The following is a 13,319-nucleotide window of genomic DNA, read 5'->3' on the forward strand; positions in this document are numbered from 1 at the left end:
ATTTAACACTGATATTGGTGATGATGATGATGAAAATAATTATGATTAAATCTTAAATATACTTTCACTGAATGCTTTCACACTCCAGTTAGGAAGGTGTTACTATTTTCCCTATTTTAGAAGAGGAAACTGAAGCTCAGACAGCTCAAGTAAGCTGTAAAAAGTATGAATACAGGTAGTAGAGCCTGGATTTGAACTTGGGCAACTGGATTCCAAGTTTAGAACCATTCTGCTATACTTTTATCTTACACAGTGAGCTTTTTGTTACAGGATGTGTTCACGGAAAGAAGGGAGGCTATTCTTTCAGAGACATTATTGTGGAATTTCCTACATGGAATTAGGCGGGATGAAATCAACACTAAATTCTCCTTTTAACTCTACAGTTCCAAGATCCTATAATGCTCAATCCCATGAGAGCTAAACTTCAAAATGACTTCATTCTGCAATGATTAAAATTGTGCTATAAGGTGTCACATCAATAAGAAATTTCATAAACATGGCTACCAATCCCACCCCACCCTCAACCCAATCTCCTTCTTAAAGGATGGTCTTCTCAATAAATGCTTGGTCAATTACATCCACATTTAAGAAAAAAAAAAAAAGAATCTTGAACCCTACATAAAACCCCACACAAAAGTCAAATTCCAGATGAACTGCAAATATAAATGTGAAATGCAAAACAATAATGCTTTCAGAACAAAATCATGGGGGAACATCTTCATGACTAGGATAAGCAATGATATTTTTTTAAAAAACATTGTTAACATTAGTTTACTTCATGTATATAATGTCATTGTATTGTCCCCCATAATTGTTTCAAATCTGTATATATTTTTTAAAAAGTCATACATATATAATTAGGTTTTCCCTCTGCCACAATCATTTCCCTCCCTCCCTCTTCCAGAAAAACCACTACCTTGAAGTTGGTTTTTTAAAAAATGTGGAATAACCTAGCTATCATCAGTAGAACAAATAAAATAAATGGCTATTAATCCTATAATGGAACATTATATAGTAGCTAAAGCATATAAAAAATCTACATTATTGTATGATTTTTTAATCCAATCAAAATATAAACTTATAGGTAAACAGTTTTATGTTTTTTTGTATTTCCCACTGATAACTGAAATTGCCACCTGATACCTGTTTCTACAAGACTGAAGTCTTAAGCCACTGTAGTCGCTGACCTTCCACACACCCTGAAAGGAGTTCAGGGTGGAGATCAGGAATGAGGCACTCTGTGCCCTAAGAAAAACTGGCATAACAGGCCTTCAGATAGTTCAATATTTCCAGGAGAAGATTTTATGAGCCCAATTTCTTAAATCTTTTCATATCTAGAAAAACGCTAAAATCATTAACGGAGACATCTGCTCCTCGTGAAAAGCAGTAACCTGCCAAAATCTGTGCTTGACTGCACATATCCCCCTTCACTAAAATCATATATATACACTGACCTCTCCCCTCTACCTCTTTGGAGCTATGAGAGAGGCTGTCTCCTGGGCTGGGCTATAGTCCTCATTTTGCACCAAATAAAACTTAACTCATAATTCTCATGTTGTGCATTTTTTTCATTCAACAGTTCTGGTGACCAAAAAGGGACTCAGAGCAGACCTCTCTCCTTTGCCTGAACTCTATGAGGAACTGAAACTTGGTACCAGCAGAGGTCTCCTTGGAGAGTGCAGATGAATTTGGGTGACACTCTCATATCTCTCTTGGATCTCCCATATAGGTTGATGATCCTGAGTTTTATTTGGTAGTGTATAACAGGTAACTGGCCCCCAACTGAAAGATACTGGGGTGGGGGTTGGGGGTTGGGGGTAGAACCCAGTTGAAAGACACTGGGAAAATACCCACCCAGCTGAAAGTCACTGGGGAAGTAATGACCCAATCGAAAGATACTGGGGGGGAGGGGAGCCTGGTTGAAAGACACTGGGGTTTGGGCTGAGTGTTTAGGTAAGAGGGTGCTCTGATGCCTTTCCTCAATATGGCTGCCTCAGTAGAATTTGTCAGAATAAAACAGAATATATTACATGAGAGCTTTGCTCCAAAAAAGAGGGACAAGATACCTCCCGGTAGGTTACAGCTTTCTCAGGTACCTAAGAAATTTATGAGATGGTGGAGATAGAGTCCTCTTATCATGCAGTGGTCCCATAGGGAAATCCATTCATTAATTTAAAAGGCTTGTTCATCCAAGGGTCACATATAAGAATTGACCATTCAGTGATCCAAGCACCCACGGTGGTCTTAGACCACTGAAAGGAGAAACTATGTAAGAGGGCTGAAACAACTCTAGGGTGACGCCTGGAGGAGTTAAGCTCATGACCAATACAATTTCAATAGTAAGTTTTATCCCAGACAAATTCAACTCTAAAGTTGGAAATAAAGCCTTTCAAACAGAGAAATGAGAAGCGTCAGAAAGCCAGACTTCAACTAACACCCCTGCCAGGTTTATGTATGCACAAAACTTACACTTATAATTATATACTTAACTGGGGATTAAAGGAAAATCTTGCCCTGAAAATGGTCAGTATGGGCTCTTATACTGAGTACACGGCTGTTAGAGGAAGTTGGCTTCATAAAACATCTTTTCAGAATTCTGGACCTGAGAGAACAAGTCCTTCTAGGAGAACTTGCTTTTCTCTTCTGTGCCTAGAGACCAGGGCTCTCAGGAACACTTATCTTATCTTATCTAGACCATCTCTAATTCCTGAGACTGAGGGGAAAAAAACGGGTGGAAGAGGCTTTTTAAAATTTAACTTATTCCACCTATTATTTATGAACTAGTGAGTTTTATATTGTAATACCTGATTCATGGCTAAGTTTAGAAAGTGAAGCTATGAGATCTCTGTTGTGTCTATCTATAAATCTATGTATGCATGTATGTCTTTAACTTTGGATGGTGTTATCAAAGTTAATTTGTAAACTAGCTCTACTTAATCGTCTTAAAGGAAATTAAGTGCTTACATAAATTCTCAGAAATATAAGAGGAAACTGGCCAGAATGAATTTCAGGTTCATATGAACTGGGAAATACTCAGTATTAAATTAATACCTGGTATTAAAGTTAGTTAAGCTTGTTGTTTTCATTAATATAGACATGCCTTTAGAGTCACCAACATTAAATACAATACTTTTATTATACTTAGGATTAATAGAAGTCAAGTAAGATCTTACTATATCTGCTGTAAATTATCAGCAAGAAAAATAACTTGGTGTGATGAAATTTTTATAAGTAAATTAAATGTAAATGAGATAACAGCTTTTGGGTGAACTCTTGAGGAATAATAGTATTTCTGGCATGTCTACTTAATAATCTCTCCAGATACTTGGTAACTTAGAATTTTAGAGTTGTGCTAAATTAAGTTAAATGATAGAAATTTATAGAACAGTTAGTCATTTCAAATAACGTAAGATACTGAAACATTAATTATTACACATTGGATTCCTTTTACAGAGAAACTAAAGGTATTTAGCACTATGAATAAGTATGTTTGGTACCACACTGAAATATTTTCTATAAGAAAGCACATGTTTAGAGAAATTATTAGTATTTATGTTTCCCAATTAACAGAATGCTAATGTAAAAAGACAATTCATAATTGCTAACTTCTTAGTTTTCACTAGGAATTAAGATTTTTAAGAGTTGAGGATTCTAACTTAAATATGTAATTAAAGCTACTAGAAATAATAAAGGACATATTTCAGGATACAGTAGGAAAGCAGGATGTATGTTTTCAGTAAAAGAAGATAAAAGTAATGGAATTACAGTTTGTTAAATGGAAAAGAAAGTAAGTTTGTCCTAGAGCTAAAGCTGGCTATTTCTGGATGGGAGAAAAATAAGGGACAAACTAATATGGACACAGAAAGTTACAAAGGTTTGGGGAAAAGAAACCCTAAGAGTTTTGTGCATGGTCAGGATTGGATAAGTTTAGAATAAATTTAATTGAGTAGATAAATTTTAAAAAGTAAGCTGGTGCAAACCTGAATTTGGTTTTTCCCTCTGTTAAGAGGACAAAGTTTTCTTAAAATGTTGATCTGTTCTTCATAACAGACTGTAATGTTTCTTTTACATTTAACCAGTAATCTGTTATAACTTTCAGTATTTGCCTTTGAAATCTTATTGTCACTTTAGTTAAGTAAGTATTGTTTCACAATGACCTATAACCCTATTTGACTGAGTATTTTAAAACCTTTTTGATATATATACACTTTTTTTTACAAACTTCCCAAGTCAAATTCTAATAAGTTCCTTTGACCTCTAGCTCACTTTGGGATGTTTCAAAAGGCCCTTGAAACATCCCAAAGAGAGATCTTAATTAGGTTCATTTGGTATATTAAATTACATGGGAAGCATTGCCAAGTGACTAATAATCTTCTAAGGTTATATTTTATGGATAAATATTAATGCAGGTATTCTATAAATTATACGGAATTCCTAAAAATTTGACATGTCATGGTAAAATGCTATCAGTCATAACTCTATTTATTTTCTTGAAATGTTGTATGTCACAACAGTAACCAAGTGTCTTTGTCAACTGTCTTGTAATCAGGTCTTTAACCATTTCTTAAGTCCTGCCATTCATAGTTGTTGTTTTACTCTGATGCCTTTACAAAAATGCTTCCTCTACAAGAAGATTCATAGAAAGGACTTTTTGACAAGTACAAATTTCTGATAACTTTCAGATCATACCACTGAACTAGATAAGAAATTAAAGAATTCTAGTGGAAAACCTGATGGCTTCATAAAATTGTTAACAAAAAGGACTAGTTACATAGGACTGAGTGAACTGGGGAATGTGGTTTTAATTTTTATGGTTTCTGTCTGAAATATCACTGGCTTTTAATCTGTGTTGTCCAGATATAAGGAAACTCTTCCCCTCAAGCTAATTATGACTTACAGCAACTTGGTAAATTATACCTTTGTAAGCAGAACTGAAACATTTCTCTTTTAAGTCTACCTGATCCCTCCAGAGACTGGAAACTCTTATGTTCCCAGCAGTTTTGTCAGGTAAATTAGGAAGGCCACCTATTAACAGGTGCAGGAATCTCAAGGAGACTGAAAAGGGAGGAATTCACCCAAATTTATAGATGTCACAGGTGAAATCTGTGACAAGCTTGGCTTTCCTGGCCTTGAGAAGTCTTTTAAAGATTTAATCTGAGATTCTTTATAAAAAGTTCCAGCAAAAAAAAAAAAAAAAGTTCCAGCAAAGCCAATTTTTAAGAAAGCATACACAATCAATTACACTTATATAAATCATCAGGCCAAGTTTATTGAAACCAGACTTACTTTGCTAACAAATTAGTCTTAATTTGGCTATATTTGGCAGAAATTCAGGTAACTTTAGAGAGAAAAATATTGTATTTTGGTGGATATTAAATTATAGTTTTGTCAACTGAGGTCTGTATTTATGGCCCAAGACTCACTTCCCATACTGTTCCTTGCTGTTATGTTATATTAGTGCAAAGTTTAATTGAATTATTAAAGGACATTAAGCTTGTCTCTGAAGCTTATCTCAGTAATCTATCTTTGGATGAAGATCAGATGCTCCATGACCAGCAACCATAAGATTATGTATATTGGAAAAGACACAGTTTAAAGGACTATCTCCAACCTAGATGGAAGGGCCCTTATAAGGTACCCTTAACTAGCTCATGCACAGTGAAACTGAAGAAAACTGACTCTTTGATTAATATTGCCAATTACAGGCCCCCTGCACTGGACTGGCCTATAGAGAGGACTGCTGACCTTAAAATCACCTTAAAACACTGCTCAAACAGGGGAGAAACTACCAGATCAGGATAAGAAGAAGATGACATCTGAAGCAGACAGCTGAATCAAGATGTTCGACCAGGCCTGTACACCAATTACTTTGATAACTGCTCACACTCTTGGTTATAAATCAAACATATTTCACAATCTTATGCAGAGTTAAAGTTAATCCAACTGTTAGGTTTATGATCAGTTACTTATATCCAGTACTTCTGGGTTACCTTGGTGGATTTCTCTACTCCAAGGCTTTAATTGGATGGTCCTTGGGAAATTTATTTTAGAAGAAATAAATTATAGATCTATTCAGGACACTATTGATATTACTAGGCCCCTCACCTCGCCAATTGATATCTGCTCTAACCCTGGCCATAAATATGAATTTTCTTCTAAAGTTACTCAAGCTCAATCAGAGCAATAAGCAAAATTTCAGCCAAGGAATATAAACTCCCTCAGTTATGGGATGGATTTATATGGGTACACCAGGCTATGATCATTTAAGTTTAAGACCCCCCTTAAGTTGGAAACAATTAAACCATACTAGGGATAACCAGCCCAATAACACTAGGCAATTGGGCTGGGTGCCTTATGAACAAAGCCAGTATACAATTTCCCTTAAAGATAAGGACTGGTACAGAACAGACTAAGTCAGACGACCGGGAGGATATATTGGGCTACACCTAAGTTCCTGGCATAAATTCTTACTTACAACCTTAATACTACTAGCTGTATTACTTGTATTTTGCCCATTTTACAAAAATTGTTTGTTTCTTCCATTATCAAATGTGTTACTGAGCCTTTGATAAATGATAACCAGGTGACTTGAAGCAGTTGATCAGATTTGTAGTTCTGTATAAATCAATGATTGTAACAGTGTAACTCTAGATGTGAAAAGAAGCAACAAAAGGGAACCCTTTCCTGGACCATAACAGACTAGTAAGAGAAATGGTCCAGAGAATTTTGGCTACTATTAATAGGGCCTAGTACAGTAATAGCATAGTGAATGGCCTATCAATGAAATCTTCACCTGATCCAGGAATGAGCATTATTAGCACCATGGGACAAAATGGTCATGAAATGCCTCCCAAATGATGGTTGAATTTATGACCATCAGGGGGCACTGCCAAATGAAAATTGTCACTTGCCATCTGTTTCTACAAGACTGAAGTCATTAGCCAAGGCAGTCGCTGACTTTGAACACACCCTAAAAGGAGTTCAGGGTAGAGAAACAGGAATGCACTCTGAGAAAAACTGGCAGAATAGGCCTTCAGATAGCTATTTCCAGGAGATTTTATGAGCCCAATTTCTTACATCTTCTCATATCTAGAAAAACACTAAAATCATTAATGGAGACATCTGCTCCTCGTGACTAGCAGCAACCTTCTGCCAAAATCTGTGCTTCACTACACATATTCCTCTTCACTAAAATCATATACATACACAGACCCCTACCCATACCTCTCTGGAGCAGCTCCTCAGAGCTATCTGAGAGGCTATCTCCTAGGCTGGGCTATAGTCCTCATTTTGCCTCAAAAAAACCTAACTCACAACTCTCATATTGTGCATTTTTTTCAGTCAACACCATTGCTCAGAGTGTCTATATTTTTCAAATCCAAACTTAAGACAGTCAGGTAGAGCCAAAATATAATACTTGAAATTATACTTACCTTGAATTTCCTGGGAGGTATTTTTTACACCTACAAGCAACAGCACAACTAAGTATCAGAGTAAACAATCTGTATCTAATCTATTTTGCTGACTCTAACAATAGCGATCAGGTAGGACTCAATTCGTCATACTTAGCATTTCAGCAGCTTTTTTATAATAACTTCTAAACAAAAGTACAAAACTTGACAAAGGTGTTGAGAGTATCACTTCCTCTTCCTTCCTACTGCTTTCTTCCATTTGCAAGGAGTTGGAATATTATTTCTGGACCTCTATCTACCTCAGGGATATAAGCAAATCTGGAGAGAAAAAACTGGGTAAGCTTACTGTTTTGACCTCTGACTTGGTTCAGAACTCTGGCAAGGACTAGAAGTCCTTCCAAACCTCATTCAACAAAATATCTGGATTCTTAAAATGGCTTTCAAAGAAGGTGAGAAACATAAGTTTTACCCCTTTTAACAAAGTATCATTGATTCTCATGAAAATGAAACTTCCAAAAATGACCTCAAAATTGCACTATATAAACATAAAAACTATAAAGAAGAAAATTCCATTCAATAGACTCACTTTGCTCTTCTGTGAAGAAATGTAACTTACAGGTTTAATAAAAATGAGTTAATTTCAGATAATGCTGTTAAGGAAAATATTTAACAACTGATTGAACAATACTTGTGCAGAAGCTCATGAAAAAAACGCAGAAGCCTAGCTCTATAAGGAGAAGCTCATGAAAAAAAACACTAGTCCTATGGTTTATGTACCTTCTGTCAATTAATCTTCACTACAATCCTACCAGCATTTTATCATAAAGAAACATAGGCTTTAGGAGTTTAATGATTTGGGGAAGGCATTATGGTACATTTAGAAAATTCTGAAGACAAACTTCAGTTTGAATCCTGGCTCTAAGACTTACCAGCTTGTAAGCTACTTAAAATTTTTGAGACTTTTCCCCAATATGTAAAAGTAGATAATTAGTTCTCTACTATTGGGCTATTATAAAACAGAGTGACAAAATACACAAAAACATTCAATATTTGATAGATAGTTGGTCCTCAATATAATGTAGCCATCATCATTGTTTACTGACTTACTGAGAATCACAGTTATATCTAGTTCCAAGAAGTTTTTTCTTTCTTTTAAAAATACTTAATAAATTTACACACAGAATATAAAAACTGGAAAATACTTAGTATAAATAAGAAAATAAAAAGATCACTATTATCCTCAAATCCTGTAATAATTATTGTTAATATATTGGCATGTTTTCTCTCTATATGTGTAGAGCCTTCTTTTAAATGTAGAACTGGATCACGCTATATAATAAAGTTGGAATTTTTTCTTTTGTACCTAATTTTTATCATGAGCATTTTCCTATTTGATAAACACATAATTTTAATACCAAATTCTGACACATAGATAATAACAGTCCTTTCTCTACTGCTTACATTAAGTTAGTTCCAATTTACCCACTAGTATGGGTAAACGTATGTGTATCTTTGAACTTATGCTTCCCCCCACCCCCACAGGAGGTTGTAAGCCATGTGGCAGTATGTGTTGTCTCAGTAAAGCCCCTATTATTACTATACACATTGACATTCAAGTACTGGTTTGCATCTGGAAGAAAGAACCCATTTATATTTTATATAGCTTTAGCTATTGATATTGAATCTTAGCATTAAGTACATTCTGTTGCCACAATAACAAAAAATAATTAAAGTTAAGGGCTTCCTTATGTCTACTGTCTGTTGTCCAAGTCACAGACCTAGTCTGGGCCTGGAAACTCTCCAACAGCTGAAACAAGAATCATAACCCTATGTACTTGACTTAATGTTTTTGAACTCACTTTATATTCCGTATGTCTTAATGAAGAAATGAAGGACACAGGAATATAACAATCTTTAACATCTAAAAAAGATATGAAGAACTGAGATTTGAGCCACCTATGCTTCCCTGCATCCTGAAGAAATGACAACAAGATGAACATAAGTGCTGCAGTGACACTCTTTCAAACTGAAAAGTTAGGACATGATTCAAAACATGATCTGACAGTAGGGCACAATAACTGGAATGAAAAATCCGAAGTGTGTGACTTCCATAGCAAGCACATAAAATTCAAGTCTTGTTGGGCTAGGAGAAGATGGGCCTCTGGGGGACCTAACTCCTTCAATTAAGGTAGTTATTAAGAACTGGCTACACAAAAACACTAAAACCTACAAAACTCTCAAAAATCAAATCAGGACACGTACTCTCAATCCAGGTTTATAACGGGGAATAGGTACTGACCTTTCTTAGAGAAAATGAAAGAATCTATGGTGTAAAGTTATAAATCATGATATAGAGTCATTTAAAAGCAAGTTGCACACCAAAATATGACTATGACTATTAGGAAATCCCCACATTCAATGGCAGCAATTAATAATTCATATACTTCACACAGGACTAAAAGATGCTTATTTCCCAAAATAATACATGGATTTAGGAACTACAATGTATGCCAGGGAAGTGTGCTGCAATAAAAATTAGTCAAACAGTAATTTCAAATTGAAAAAAGAGAAGCATAGAACATTTTTAGAAAAGGGAGAAGCAGAATTGTAAGGGTTGAAAGTCGAGGGGGAGGTTATGGTTCAGAGGTAGAGCGCGTGCTTAGCATGCACAAGGTCCTGGGTTCAATCCCCAGTACCTCCATTAAAATAAATAAATAAATAAACCCAATTACCTCTGCCCATAAAATTTTTTTTTTTAATTTTAAAAAAGAAACTTAATGACTGGTAGCCTATGCAAGAAGCACATGATGGTCAGTGCATTTCTCAGAGGAAATGCATACTCCTCTAAGCAGATAAAATAATAAAGTCATGCAACAAGTATTTATTGAGCACCTATCATGTGCCAGACATGTAGGAGAATACAGCAGGAACAAAATAAAGTAAAACCCCTGTCCCCATACTCTATATATGTTTATACTCTATATTCTCTATATATGTTTATACTCTATATTCAACAGTGTAAGATATTATTTAAAAACTAATAATAAAATTGAGACAGAGATAGAATTTGGGGATGTAGTAATTTTTTCTAGGACGATTAGGGAAGGTGAAATCTGAGTAAGGTAGGTGAAGTAGGGAGCCATGTGTTATCTAGGGACAAGAGCGTCCCAAGCAGAGGAAACAGCCAGTGAAAAGGAGCATGCCCAACGTGTTCAAGGTTCAGAGAGCAGGCCAGTGTTACTGTAGTGTAGAGTGAGGAAGAAAGAGAGTGAAGAAGAAAGAAGTAGGATATGAAGTCAAGAGGTGTAATAAGGGCAGGCATACTGTTTAGGGTGTTGAAAGGTCATCGTAAATCACCAGACTTTTATTCTGTGTGAAAAGGGAAGCCATTAGAGGGTTTTTAGGAGAGGAATGAAATGACCTGACTTGTGTTTAACAGGATCATCCTGGCAGGCTGTCTAAGAAGACTAACGGGGGTGGTGGCAAGCTTGGAAGCAGGGAAACTATTTAGGAAGTGGTTGCAGTAATCCAAGCAAACAATGATGACAGCTTGAACCTGGGAGATAGCAATGAAGATAGTGAATACTTAATCAGACTCTGGATGGACTCTGACAGTTAAGATCAGACAGAATTTGCTGACAAATTGGAAGTAGGGGTGAGAGAGAAGGAAAAGGCAACAGTTCTTGGCCTGGGCACCTGGAAGGATGGAGTTACAATTACCGAGAGGGAAAGATTGCAGGAGGTGAGGTGTGACTGGCAAGGGAGAAGATCTGCTTACATTTGAACATATTACATTTGAGAGGCCTATTAGATGTGAGGTAGACAAAAGGATATATGTCTAAAGCTGAGGAGAGAGGTCTGGACTAGAGACACAGTTTGGAAACTAACAATGAACAGATTGTATGGTTTTTGTATAAACAATTTAAAATTAAAATATAAACCCACTAATGTTTTCCCAACATATTTTTCCAAATTTAATTGCTGAGATTTCCCTTGTATCTACTCCAGACTACTGAATTATAAATCATTTAGTATATACATGTTAAATAGGATACAAAAATTAGAAGCCAGAAATCCGATTGAGGGAGAAATATACACAAACTACACCAATGAATAAAGAGTATGAATAAGGAAGACGATGAGAGGAATCATGGAGAAAGTTATGGTTCATGCTACATTTACAACAGGTCTTTGATGTGTGAGTGATGCTACCTGGGTTTAAGGGCACAAAATTCCAAACGAATATTCCAAACGAATAGAGATCTCTTTTAAATCATACTCTAGATAGCAGGTGAACGAGAAAAGCTCCTGTGTAAATGGACCAGAAACATTTTTCCCACTCCAATCAATCCTGCACCTGACTGCTAATTTTCCTAGGTCTATGCAATTTTGTCTTTACCTTCTCTTATGAGATAAGGTTTGGAATTATAGTTAATTTCATTCATTTTATTATATCCCCTGTCAGAACTTCTCTTCTAAAGAACTCAGAACATGATTTAAAAGGAGGAACTATTTTTAAAATTCTCCCAATGCTTATATACAACTAATACCATTCTACAGTTATAAGAAAGAATTAAGTTAATTTGATACAATAGATGTTAGCAACACCAGCAGAATGTGGGAACTTGTTAGAAATTCAAACTCTCAGGTTCCACCTTAGATTTACTGAATCAGAAAATCTGGGGGTAGGGCCAAGCAATCTAAATTCACAAGTCCTCCCAGTGATTCTGACACATGCTAAACTTTGAGAACCTCTAGCTTAGAACATTAAGGCTCAATTCTCTCAAGGAATGTCAGTTGAAAAAGGTACCAGACTACAAAATCCTTAAACAAAGGAATCTTATGATTTTTCACTTCTAATTCCCTTACATTAACTGGTATTTAACCCACATTCAGAGTTTTTGAATAGTTAAAAAAATTAGAAGTATTCCCATTCTCCAAATTCCCTTGTTTTTCTACATTGTATGATACCAAGTTATCAGCCCAACCTTTATCCTTCCTTTCTAGTCCTCCCTATTCTATAAAATAGGTAATGTTTTTCCAATCAGAAAATCACATTCTAACTTTTAAAGGAATTCTGTGGATGTTATGTCAAGTCACATTTCACAGCAGCAATAAAAACCCTTCAGAAGATGGTATCTCCAAGGGCATCAATATACAGATGAGAAACTTAAGGCCTGGAGAGATCACATGATAAACATATCCTTACAAAAGCTGAGAGACACCAAAGAATAAAATTATTATCTTCAGCCAACTTTATCTGACCTGAGTCAAAAATATTTAATCAGATTTAAATAAAGTAAGGCATCAGTTGCTGGAAAGGGTGTAAAGAAAAGGGAACCCTCCTACTCTGTTGGTGGGAGTATAGATTGGTACAGCCACTATGGAGGATAGTATGGAGGTTCCTTAAAAAATTGAAAAAAACTTACCACATGATCCAGCAATCCCACTCCTGGGCATATATCCAGAGAAAAATAAAATTTAAAAAGACACATGCACCCCAATGTTCACAGCAGAACTATTTACGATAGCCATGACATGGAAACAACCCAAATGTCCATCAACAGATGACTGGATAAAGAAGACGTGGTACAAATATACAATGGAACACTACTCAGCCATAAACAATAATACAATGCCATTTTCAAGCAATATGGATGGACCAGAAGATTGTCATTCTACGTGAAGTGGGCCAGAAAGAGAAAGAAAAATGCCATATGACATCATTTATATGAAGAATCTAAAAAATAATAACAATAATGACACAAATGAACTAATTATTATTTTGATTTCTTAAATATATGTAAGCACATTTGACTGTCCTTTATGATTGGATTGCTGTATTCTGTTGATTCTTATTTTGTAGTTGGCTTTATTCCTTTGATAACCATGTAAGTTTAAAAGCTA

The 13,319-nt window shown here is 35.5% G+C and overlaps 1 protein-coding gene across 6 annotated transcripts in view; it reads right to left on the reverse strand.

Moving 5' to 3' along the window:
• The window catches only part of ANKIB1 (ankyrin repeat and IBR domain containing 1), a 206,799-nt gene that overhangs the window by 101,745 nt on the left and 91,735 nt on the right, over positions 1-13,319 (reverse strand). The window lies entirely within an intron of this gene.

Source organism: Camelus dromedarius, chromosome 7 (assembly GCF_036321535.1).
Source record: "Camelus dromedarius isolate mCamDro1 chromosome 7, mCamDro1.pat, whole genome shotgun sequence".
Taxonomy (NCBI): Eukaryota; Metazoa; Chordata; class Mammalia; order Artiodactyla; family Camelidae; genus Camelus; species Camelus dromedarius.